The sequence below is a fragment of the Ambystoma mexicanum genome, chromosome 3q, assembly GCF_040938575.1.
Source record: "Ambystoma mexicanum isolate Mex_15411 chromosome 3q, UKY_AmexF1_1, whole genome shotgun sequence".
Lineage (NCBI taxonomy): Eukaryota > Metazoa > Chordata > Amphibia > Caudata > Ambystomatidae > Ambystoma > Ambystoma mexicanum.
The window spans coordinates 410,874,469-410,886,978 of NC_090926.1; positions in this window are offsets into that span (position 1 = coordinate 410,874,469).

Here is a 12,510-nt window from a genome sequence, read left to right on the forward strand (position 1 = left end):
GTGACAGCCACAGGTACATCAAAGTATCTCAAGAAGGGGGAAAGCAAAATCTTCCTCCTGCCATGCCCAGCCTCATTAGCTTACAAAGGCCCCTTGGATCCGCCCTATTGTTTGTCCACCCTGCTGGTGGCAGCCGATACTGATGAGAAGTTAATTGAAGCAGGCCTGCGAGAGGCCTGGTCGCAGGACTGACAAAGGACAGGATACCCAACACCTTTTTGATATGCGTATGTGTCAACCTTAAGTCAGCTCCCGCCTCTTAGTTGCAAGGGCAGTGAAATGTCATGTCTGGGACAACTGTTTACAGTGGTCATCCCCACAGAGGGACCCCATTCAGGAAAGTACAAGTATGTGGTTTGGCGGCGACGATAAGTCTGGCCTGACCACCGCTTCAAGGGAGACCTGACGCTTTTAATCAGGAACCACAGAGAGCTCAATTAACTAGCGAGACATTTTGATCCACAACAGACAGGAACATTGGTGGTATTTAGTAGTAAATGTTGTCACCCCTTTACCTTTCCTGTTGCAAAGCACTCTGGTTAGGACCTCACGCATAACAGAAGATTATTGGTGGGGACCCAGGATTGGTTCATTAAGGTAGGCTTAGCCTGCACCAATCACTGGGCCCCATTTGGTTTCAAAAGAGGGTTGAGCCCCTCTTTTGGAAGATCATCTGATCACTTTGAAAGGAGTAAGAAGGAGGACTAATTTGGATCCTGGGTGAAGGTACAGTCTGCCTTACAGCTTCTGCCATTGAGGGAAGGCCAGGATTTCCAAGAGCGAAGCAACATCCCTCCCCTAAAGTTCTCACAGGGAACAGAGAGAGATACCGAACTCAGTGGACCTATCCAGCAGATCCAGAACCGGTACCCAGCCAGCACACAGCATGGTCTGCTAGGTTCTGCCAGCAAGCTTCGTTGATGGGAAGTGCCAGAGAGTCTCTGATCAAAGGACAAGGCTGTTTCCTCCAAGCACTCTCCTCAGCTTTGCGCCGTCTGCCTTAAAGGATGATATGAGCACAGCAAAGACGACAAGCATCAACCAGCATCCATCTTTTAAGCCCATTTGTGATGCAGTCAAGCCCTGGAACTGTGACCGGCTGCACCCCTGACTGTTGTCACACTGCAGTCATTAAAGCCGTCCGAGACACCTCGAAAAGCGTTCCAGATCCACCAACCAGCACAGAGACAATGTTCTTGACCCCGAGTCACCATGTAGGCCAGCCTCCAGCTCTCCGTCCAGCCTTGCTTGCGAACTGCCTGCCACCTGATACCTGCAGCTGTCTTCCATCTTGAACTCTGTCGCAGGAGCTGCAAAGCGCCCTGGAACCAACTCGGTCCTGTTCAGCATCAAGATTATCCCAAGCTCGAGGTACATTGTGGCTCTGTCCCTCTGGTGCTTCTCCGAAAACCCCTAGTGACATTTACTACCCCTTGAACAGTTAATACTAATTGCTTTACCTAATACCCTCCTGTCAGTATTCAGAGTGCATCCCTTTCCTTCATGAAGCTGTGTGTCCTCTTTGTTCCTTTACAGGGTGGGTTGCATTTTGTAGTGTGCTAGAGCTATCTGTTGTAATAATAATAAATTAGATATTTTTATACAACCATGACTGGACAGTCCCTTTTATCATTGGGTAATAATTGTGTTTTCGCTGTTTTGCAACTAACTAGCGATACACGACCTTGCAGAGATAAGCCTGCCGTTCCGTCCATGTTACCAAAATTGGACAAGGAGGTTTATATTTGACTTGTGTTTCCAATTTCTTCAGATCCCTTCTGGTGTACTAGAAGTGGGGGCTGACTGATGGTTTAGAAACGGAGATACATCCCTGGACCACTGGTGCCTTGGAAGTTGATTCATCACAAGGGGGCACAGCAAGAACTCTGGCCCTAGAGCTATTACAAATACACTCAGAGAGGACAGCATCCAGAGGTTATTATGTGAGGTAATACTAACACCTATGTTTTAATTGCAAAGATTTAGTTTTCTTTGTGGGAAGCTCTATAGAAATTAATGAATTGTATGACATCTCTTCTTTTCTTTTTCAGTTTTGGCTTTTTTTGTAGGTGTACTTTAAGCACTGCCATTAACCTGCCATAAGTCGTTGTCAGAAGTGGCCACTGGTTTCACGGTGGTGCGGTCTGACTGAGTTGTGCGGCGAGTTATGCAGCGAGTTACAAGTCTCCAGGAAGACGTAGTGAGGTCCTTTCCTCGAATTCTCTCGAAACCCGAGAACAGTGAGGAACAACAGAGCAAGCTGTGAATTGGTGCAGAGCTGTCTGCTGATACCTGTTGTGGGCACTGACTACTCTTACCATGCCCTTCCCCTTGGAATCTTGGGTGTAGCATTGGGGAGTAGTGGTAGAGGGAGGACGAGGCCTGAAGCACGAAGTGCAGGAAGCCGCACTTGACTCATCAGGCTGAGTACGTTTTACCAGCATTTCTCCAGTGGGCCTCCAAGCTCTTGCAGTGTGGATAACTGCAGTGAGTGCATATTGCACCCCGCAGAGCTGTGCTACTGAGGTGCGCTAGGCCCTGGTATATCCAGTTACAGCAGTGATTGTGCTGTGTTTTTGGAGGGGTTGGCGTGGCACGGCCTCCCGGCCCCACGATTCTGTTGAAAACTCTTTTACCAAACCTCCCCATTGAAGAGAGGACAGTGAGCTGTGCTATTGTTATTCCTGTTACTATTGGCATCTTAGCCCCTTTCACACTCTTGGGTTGTACATTTGGCACTTAGACACTAACCACTTCTTCTCTCTCTCTTGGAGTGGTTACCTTTGCCTCCACTTCTGGTGTGTGAAGTATAGTTATGGGGAAAGTAAATCCTCCCAAGCCCATTCCTCATAGGGCGGTCACTCATGCCGCTAACCAAACAAAATCAAATGACAAAATCTGGCACCCAAGTAAGTTAAGCACGTATTGACTAAACCATTATATCTCACCCAAAAGAAAATGACCACATATTTTGAAACCAAGCTCTCAAAGGATAAGCAGGGGAGTGAGCAGAATGGGAAATTGGATCTGCAGAAGTGTGACGCCCACCCAGTAAGACTATTGCAAAGTCACTTCTGAATCACTGTCTTAACTTGAAACTGAATTCCATAGCGCCTTATGACTGCAGTGTAACAAATACTGAAACACAAATATATCTGACACACCTACTCTTGACCAACTGGACTCTCCAGAAAGTTCCTATTATTCGGATACTGAAGGGGGGAGTCAGAATTCTCCCAGGAAGTAAACCCTAAGTGCCCTATTGGGGGCGTCCCGAATGTTATAGAATCTTCCTTGGACATGATAGTAGCTAAACCGGATGCGTTATTTCTACTCTGATCCAAGTTGGCAGAGGAGCACTCTGTCATCAAAAACTCGATGGGCCAGATCACTGCCTTTATTTTTTTAAAGGACCGCTTTAAATTGACAAAACACTTACGGCCCTTACTTGAAATATTTTACACACTGGACCTCAGGTGGGAAAGGCATACCAAGATAGAGGGATGGTCACCCTCATCAGAAATTTGATCCCGCTGTCTCTGCTCCCAAAAAAATAGTGGTCCCCTACCAGTTGTTTTGCAAGGTCCCTCCGTGAGGGTAACAGCTGTGTCCAGGGAGAAGGCCTTGGAGAAGGCCTTGGAGGCCATTAATGTAGAACAGTCCCTCCTTTCAAGTCACAGTGTGTCTCCTAGGTGGAAAAAGAGATGTCAGACGAAGACAGTTGGTGGGCAGCCGCATATTCATGGTGTGATCGCTGGTATTCTGGTGGAAGCATCATATACTCTGAAACCTTTGGACTCAAGCAGCAATCAACTCCATGCAGGCAAATACATTGTCGTCAATGCCCTTCCTGACGGACCTACAAGACAAGTGGCTCTGCATGGACATCTGAATAGATGGATGTCCAGCGGTGGTCCCATGCCGGTAAATGGCTGCCCCTCCTCCAACATCAAGTGAAATGGTGAATCTGGCCCCCTGACCAAGCATTCGGGAGAGTGTCATCCTTTTGTGTACAATACAGGGGCCTCTGGGTGGGCACAACATCCGTCCCACATCTGAGGAAGGGCAGGGCCCGGGCGGAATAAACCTGCTACTATCAGCATGGCAATCATGTGTTGAGTTAGGGAGTAGATCTTCCGCAAGTGGGAGGCCGCCTCAAGTCCCAGGATGAGACAAGCCGGATCAAAATTCGTAAAGATTGTTGATCTCAAGCCCTCTCCAACCAATCCTTTTTTAACCGTACTTGGCTGCTGCAGCTATTGCAGCGCATTCCGGACCTCTGTGGGCTCACCACTGAGGACATATTGAGCTTAGAGCTGCCAACTTACTACAGTACTACCAACTTGGTGTTGATACAATTGGCCTACCCTTTGGTGACTGAGCGCATCTGTAAGAACGCCAAATTACTGCGGGAATTGGGCTTCGATACATTTGCTTTCAATTCTGCTATAGCTCTAGCCTCCATGGAATATAAGACATATGGTGGGCCTGAAGGAATTAGCTGGGCCACTGCAGAGGGGATGGGAATGGAACGATGGGCCCTTTTGTTTAAAGGAAGAATGCACGGTTCTTGGTCACGGATACTGGCTCAGGACTGAAATGCGGAAATACCACCACCTCAGCCCTTATTACTTTCCTGGAACACACGTGGCCATCGATCATTCCTTGCTAACCCCTTAGGGCTAAAAGAAGTACTGCTGCACACATCTTTTGCCTCCAGGAAACATGACCCACCTTTCCATTCTCAGATGGCTATTCCATGTTGTTGTGCCTTCAGCCTCCACCTCTAGAAGGTCACCCTAAAGGTGAGCTCTATATTCGGGTTAGATGTGAATATTCCCCTTCTCCTTTCTATGGCGTGAGGGTGGATGACCATTTTATGACAGTGATTCTACCGGATTTCTTGGCAAAGGCTGCGGGTACTGTGGTGGCCACTTTGTATGACAACCTGGGGAAAAAAAGACTCATAACCTCATGAATACAATACACGGCACACTGCAAGGGTGGTGGGCCAATCGAAGCTGGGGGGGTGCTTATCCTCGCTGGTGATTTTAACGTTGACTACCAAGCTGAGGCCTCTTCTCCATCAAGGGCTCAAATGACTCTGGCTATAACAAAACGAGCAAGGGATTGGCGTGAGCTCATCCCTACTTTTGACCAGACACCCTTGTCCGTTACAGCTCCGGAAGCTAAGTTTACCTGGTCAAAAGATTTCTGCTGTAGTAGAATTGATTTTATCTTTGTACAAGCTGTCATCAGGAACTCAGTGCCCTACTTATGTACCCAACCCGTCAGCATGAGCGACCATGTAACAATGAGAATGTTCTGTAAAAAGGTAAACACAAAATCTATGGATTACCCAAGGGAAAACCCTCAGGTTAATCTACAAGGGAATAGGCTACTTTGGTCAACTTTTAGCATTGATTACTTTAGTCGCACACTGACCAGGAGTGACTGGATGGCAGAACCTGTATTAGACAAGTGCCAATGGGATTTGGGTCAACTGGTGGATGTCTTTTGGCCACAGAGGTTGAGACTCTTGTCCAAGCGAATCAAAACACATGTTCCCTGTGCCCCAACAATGCAGCAATTGCCTGCAAGAAAAGAGAAGTTAGGGCCACCCTGCGGCACACCAAGTGTAACATGACTAAGTAGCCCCAGTCCATCAGGGAACAAGGTAAATTAATTTAAAAAACAATACAAGGTATGGCTCAAGGGCTATAAAGCTAGTTATACATCTGCCAGATGGCAGTTTATCCGCTCTTTGATTAGAACCCACGACACCAAGAAATTCTGATATATGCTTGGTGTCTTCCGCGCTAATCCAGTGGCTCACAAAGTCTGCTGTGTTGCAGAGGCAGACTGGGGTGGTTATATTACGGGCCATTACTGGTCCCCCAAAGAGCCCAGTGACACCCAGATATATACGCACATGGCTAAAAATACAGTCCGGGCCCACATGGCCTATTCAGATCTAGAGGGAATAATAAAGAAATCAAAACCCTTGCGGGCTGCCGGTCCACATGGCCCCTGCATTACAGTCCTTAAAATGGATCCCCCCTTCTGGGCTGCATTGCTGAAACGGTTTTTCTTTCGCATATGCGAGGTTGGTGATATTTCCCAATCCTGGCGGGACTCGATCCTGGACCCCGTTTTTTTAAACAGGAATCTCATACAGACCCAGCCTGTTATCGAGTACTAGCCATGCTAGACTGTAGTTTTGCGGCCCTAACCCTACAGTTGCTGACTGAGTGGGCTGAAAACGAACATCTCCTTGGCCCGCATCAGTCTGCTTTTAGAAAGGGATTTAATACCTTCCACTCTATCTGGATACTTCAGACCCTTATATCTGATGCCTATCGCTATTCAAGAGGTAACGCTGTACCTATGTTTTGTGGTCTACAGCAGAGCCTTTGATAGTGTGAGTCGTTCCCGCCTCTGGGATAAGCTGACAGTTTAGGGTATAGACAGTACATTGCTATATTTTATAACGCTTCTCTATGGTGACACCAGAGTCAGAGTCAGACTCTCGCAGGAGGAGGTCTTGACAGGGCAGTTTCATACAAATGTGGGCCTCAGGCAGGGGTATGCACTGGCACCCCTGCTTTATAATCTTTATGTCTCTGATATGAATCCAACATTACAATCAGTATCCGATTTCCCCCTCAATTTGGTAAAGTGAAAAGAGTATGCATCATGTACGCTGATGATACGATCGTCATGGACAGGACCACCATTGGATTGCAGAGTTCCTTGAAAGTGCTGCATGCCTACTCCCAAATTAATGGTCTGAAAATGTATATTAGTAAAACCAAGGTCATGTTCTGTAGCAGGAAGCCCAAGGTTAAGGATTCCTTCACATGGTTTTGGACAACGTACGGTTGGACACAGTCCAAGCCTACAAGTATCTTGTTGTACATCTGCAGGCCTCCCTGTCCTTGGCACATCTGGAGGATCAGATAGTGTCTCGAACATGTGGTAAGTGGTTGGCCATCAGAAGGGACATCGGGACAATAGGGGTAGTTCCATTGAAGTCCTGGTATTGGCATATAAATTGTCTATAACTCCTACCATCCTTTAGGGTCTTGATGTTTTTCCACTTAAGGCAGGGCTTTGGCTGCCGAAACATGAGGCGAAAATCCTACTCTCAATATTAAATCTCCTGAACGCCATTCCAGTTGAGGCTTTGAGACTAGGATGATGTCTCAGTCACTCATATCTTCCTGGAAAGTGGCAGCCTGTAGGTTCTGGGCCAAGATAACATTTTATCAGAGCTCTTTTCCCTCCTTATTGTACACAAGCCCAAAGTAACTCTCTATCTAAAAGTTTTTGGTTCGGGGGAACTAGAGACCATGGTGGGAAAACATTGCCAGGACATGGACCTACCTTGCTCTGATTTGTCCGATATCCCTATATTTTTGAGTGGTTTGAGTGGTAAAACTTGCATATTTTATCATATCTCGTCCTTGAGCAGGCTGACGGAGATTGTAAAAATGCTGTGTACACTCAGCAGGGACTATTTGGGGATTCCCCGAGGAGACATCTTGTCACACACTCCATCAGCCTGCCCTTATAAGATTTATACTCTATTTACGTTTTGGTATTCTTCCGGTGCTGGCCAACACAGGAGCTTGGAGGGGAATAAGTACAGAAGAGCGCCTCTGCCGACTGTGCACTGCTCAATTTGAAACAGCGTGACATGTTCTGATTGTATGATTCTGAATGCTTTTTATGTGAAGGGATATGCAAAATTCCCAAGTTATGGTTCTGACCAGTTCTGGAGTTTGTTATTTTGGAGCGAATCCTATGTCATCTCGGCCTCGGCCTTCCATGTCTGGCTTAAAATCAATTCAGCAGATACATTTTATATGTTAATGCCATGTGATAGCATTTTGAAATGTATACGATTATGCCTGATATGGGTTTTATGGTATTTTATGTGGATTGTTATGTGAAATCGTATAGGTTTTCTAAAGTGTTAAATTTGCATGATATTGTTTTGTGTGTGAAAGGAGGTTAAATGTCTCCTGAATGCACCTAATAAAGCAAAAACTGCTATTTTTGGCCCATGGAGTGAAGATAGGAGAGACATGGAATGTGAAGGGAGAAACAAAGTTTGTCGGTGTGGTTTGGCGTTTTGACTGCCCATGGCCATGCTAGTCCCTACAGCCATTCCCGCCTACTACTTACCACTCTCCACCCAAAACATACCTCATGGATCTCTTTCAACTACCTCTGTCCTTTAATAGGGATCCCGACGTTATTTAGGAGCTGTTTTCTGAATGGAAATGGCTTTAACTGCAGTTGTAAACCAGCCCTCTTGTGTAATACAAATGTCTTAGCCAAGTGGGCCTTCAGTCACTTGAGTATTAAACAATGTGCCTGTCCTTGCATCTGCTCTTTGCACTTAATTGTTGTTAAACACAATCATTCACAAAGACAACAGTAATGTCTTTGCATTGGTATTAGGAAGGCATTAACCAGGCACTGCCAATATATGCCCATATAATATTACCTTTTTCCAGCTGTTGCTTGTGACCAGGAAGTGTCAGATCTTATTTTAAGGTGGAATCATTATGTGCTCATTTAAAAACAAAAAACAAACCTAAAAATATACACAATACAGAAAATAAATACTTAAAAATAGGGAAACGATTGAAAGAAGAAAGCAGTGAGAGTGTGGTAAGCGGGAACCAGCACTGTTTAAACAAAATAAATTATCAGTATGAAATAAAACAACGTTAAATATGCATTGAAAAAATTCCGCCGAAAATAAAGAGCCCAGTTGAAAAGGCAAAGATCCCGTAAGGTCGTGAGGCAGCGACAGGATGGGTTAACTGGGAAAAGGCCAAGCCCGTCAATTAGTTCCACGTGTATTGCTAAAATAGCAGAGACGTTTTGCACGCAGGACCCCCGCAGCTTCTCGGCGTCCTCTGCTTGTGTTTGCCCTGCTACACACCACAGATCAGGTCCCCAAGCAGAACCGAGGCCGCAATTACTGTAACTTGATAGACACGAGGAAAGGAAGCATCTTGGTAAATCCTACAATTTAGTGCTTAATTAACTTTAAAACAGAGACATTTCTGTGATTAACACCTTGATAGATCATTAATCTGAATGTTCACCGTGAATTCATTAAGTCGTTTTTATTAGAAATGGGGGGTGAAACTGGGACTAGCAGCGTACGACGGCGTGGGGGGCATGAATTATTCATGTTGCTTGTGAAATATTAACACAGATTAAGGCACATCCTCCAGCGATGGGGAAGAGCAGAGTGGCCGACGGCAGCTTTTCACTTGAGTGCCAGCGCCGGGTGAAGTTTCGAAATTCGGGAACCTTCATTCTGAGGAGGTTGGAACAGGGCAAGAAAGTGCCTGACTGATGCCACGACCAGTAACCAGGATTTTCCTGGATAATCTGGTACTCGGAAGAGATGGTTTGAGGAGCTGAGTCACACAATACAGCCATGAACACACCTATTTTCAAGCCTATTACTACACACATTTGGTACCTCTCTGTGTGTCTCCGCCTTGCACAATGCTCATATAATTCCCATGGTTAGGGTGACCAGGTTAACAACAAAAAAATGGGCCAGTGCAATAGACATAGGGCTACATAAACATAAACAGGAGTCCTACATCTATGTCACTGGCCTGTGGCTGGGGTGCATTCACAGGCACACTCCTCTCATTGGAGCAGAGCGGCTAGAGAGTTTAAGTGGGAGGAAATGGGGCTGTGAAAAGCATTCACTCGAACAGGAAGAGTGGAGCCGGGCCCGATTTTGGAATTTGTTAATCGGTTCCTGGCAAAAACCAGGACTGTAGCCACCCGTCCCTCCAATCCCAGGACATAGTTTTAAAACTACAAACACTCTCGGGATGCCGGGACCAAGGGGTAAGTATCGGGACAGTCCCAGCAAAACCGGGACGTCTGGTCACCCTACCCCTGGTGGACATTAGCAGTGGTGGTCTCTGGTACAGTTCTCCCTCAATGCACTACTACTTACTGCGCCTGTTAGCTGGCGTGACAACATTGGGAACCTATGGTATTGCACAGGTGGCATTGGCATTAAACTAGCATGCTTTTTCACGTGAAATGTAACCACACCCGTCTGGTACGTCTGCATGCTGGTGTTGTATTGATATCCCAACCTATCCCTAAAGAGAAACAAACTGGCCATGCACAAGGTTTTGCCAGCGCCAAGTGCATTGTGGCCTATGGGGATGTGTTAATTCTCACCTATGCTTTGATGCCCTTCATGCTTCCTGTGTTTCATTGGCGAGTGGATAAGACATGGACCATGTGACTAATGAAATTCCGAGGTAGCAGTGGTCCAGGGGTGCATACTGGTTTCTAAACCATCAATCAGCCCTACACCTCTAATACGCCAGATTGCATCCAAAAAGATTGGTTTAAAAAAGCATACAATTAATATTATAAACCTCACTGTCCAAGTTTGGTAACATGGATGGAGCGGCAGGCTTATCTCCTCTAAAAGTCGAGGACCATTGGTTATTTGCAACACAGTGAAAGTACAATTATTACCCAATGACAAAAGAAGTGTCCAGAAATGGCTGTATACAAATATCACCTTTATTACTTTTAACAGTCTACTAGCACTACTAAATACAACCCACCTTGTATAGGAATGCAGAGGACAGACAGTTTCTAAGAAGGAAAAAGGATGTACTCTGGATAGTGACACGAGGGTAGTTAGAGTATGTTTAATAACCACAATAGTTTGTTAAGGATTCTAGGATTCAGTAAAAAGGGAAAAAAATGTCTTTAAATGTTTCTAGTTGCCTTCTGGGAAGGACCAGGGGGACAGAACCACAATGTATCTTTTGTTGTCGTTGTTCTTGGTGCTCTACAGGGTCGAGTCAGTTTCAGGGTGCTTTTCAGGCTTCTGTGACAGAGTATGAGATGGGAGTCAGCGGTGGGTATCAGGGGGCAAGATGGTTGGTGGGCGAAGCTTTACGAATGGTTGCACGCTGGCCTTCATGGTAAATCAGGGTCAAGAATTGTCTCAGTGCTGATCGGCGGTTCTGAAGCACTGGTCGAGACGTCTCGGGTTTCTTTTTCTTTTTAGTGACTGTGGCTTGATGGTGGTCAGCATTACAGTCGGTTGCAGACCGAGGAACTCTACTAGCTCGAGAATGTCCTTTAAGGCGGACAGCAGTAGATTCTTGTTGTTGCACCTCTCCCAGCTTTTTCAATGTGCTTGGATTGTCCATTAAGGCGGACGTCCCAAAGCATGGAATGTGTTGCAGTCAGCTGCCTTGTCCTTGGTTTTGTGTTCTGAGGCCTTTTGGCACTCCCTGTCCAGAGATCTTGCTGCAGTGCCCATCGGGGTATGCTATGTGCTGGCTGGGTACCAGCTTTGAAGCCGCTGAAGAGTCTTCTGAGTTATTTTCTCCCTCGGTTCCCTGGGAGAAGTTAAGGGAGGGATCGTGTTTCTCTCTTTGGATATTCCTCACCTTCCTTCACTGGCAGAAGCTGTAAGTCAGACTGTAACTTCAGCTAGGGTCCAATGATGAGTCCTTCTTGCTACTTCTTTTGAAGTCTTCAGATGATCTGCTAAAAGAAGGTTTACAGCCCTCTTTTAAGGCCAAGCGGGCCACAGTGATTGGTGTAGGTAAGCCTACCTTAATTAACCAATTCTGGGGTCCATAGTCCCTACCATCAATTTTCTATATGTGTGAGGTCATAACCAGAGTGCTTTGCAACAGGAAAAATTAAAGGGGTGAAACAGTGAAGAGGGAAACCTAAATGTGGCCCTCATTGCACTGGTGCCACCCTCATCTAGACATCACCGAATTGATTGAGATGTGTACATCGTTCTTGTCCCCCTCCTCCCAATCATCAATGTATCACAGATGTGAGAAACGTTATTCACTGTGACAGCCATTTAGACCCTATCCTGATGACGTAGTTTAAGAGATACACCTGCAATCGATGAAGCAAGTCGACTGACTGTAACCATGAAGAAAGCTTACGACATCATGACTAACACCGGCAACGTAGATGCATTAGACACAGAGCACACGCACATTCCTGCACAACGTAAGGCAGACACTTGGGCCACATTGAATTAGAAACAAAGAACATGCTTATGACTCACTTAGCTAGAGGACGGACATGCCTTCGATATGCAGTAACTGCAAGTTGCACACAAATACATATTAACTGCTTGCTGACGCTTAAGCACAATTAACATGAACAGCCATGAAAACAAAGATGGAAGCCACAGCTGCATTGAAATTAATGGGAAGATACTGGAAGGGATCAAGAACACAGAGAGAGTCCTGACATGCAGACTTTGCTGAGACACGCAGACCAGGCTGTCAGTGCAGCTATTGTGCACTGCTTTGCGGACACCAAGAGAGAGAATGTTTCAAGTTAACAATAGAGACAGGACACCTGCAAGAGGAAAAGACAAAGAACCTCATGAATGCAAGCAGGAAATGTAAGTTTGTGGTCCCTACACATGTGACCTGAAACCTGTGAGAC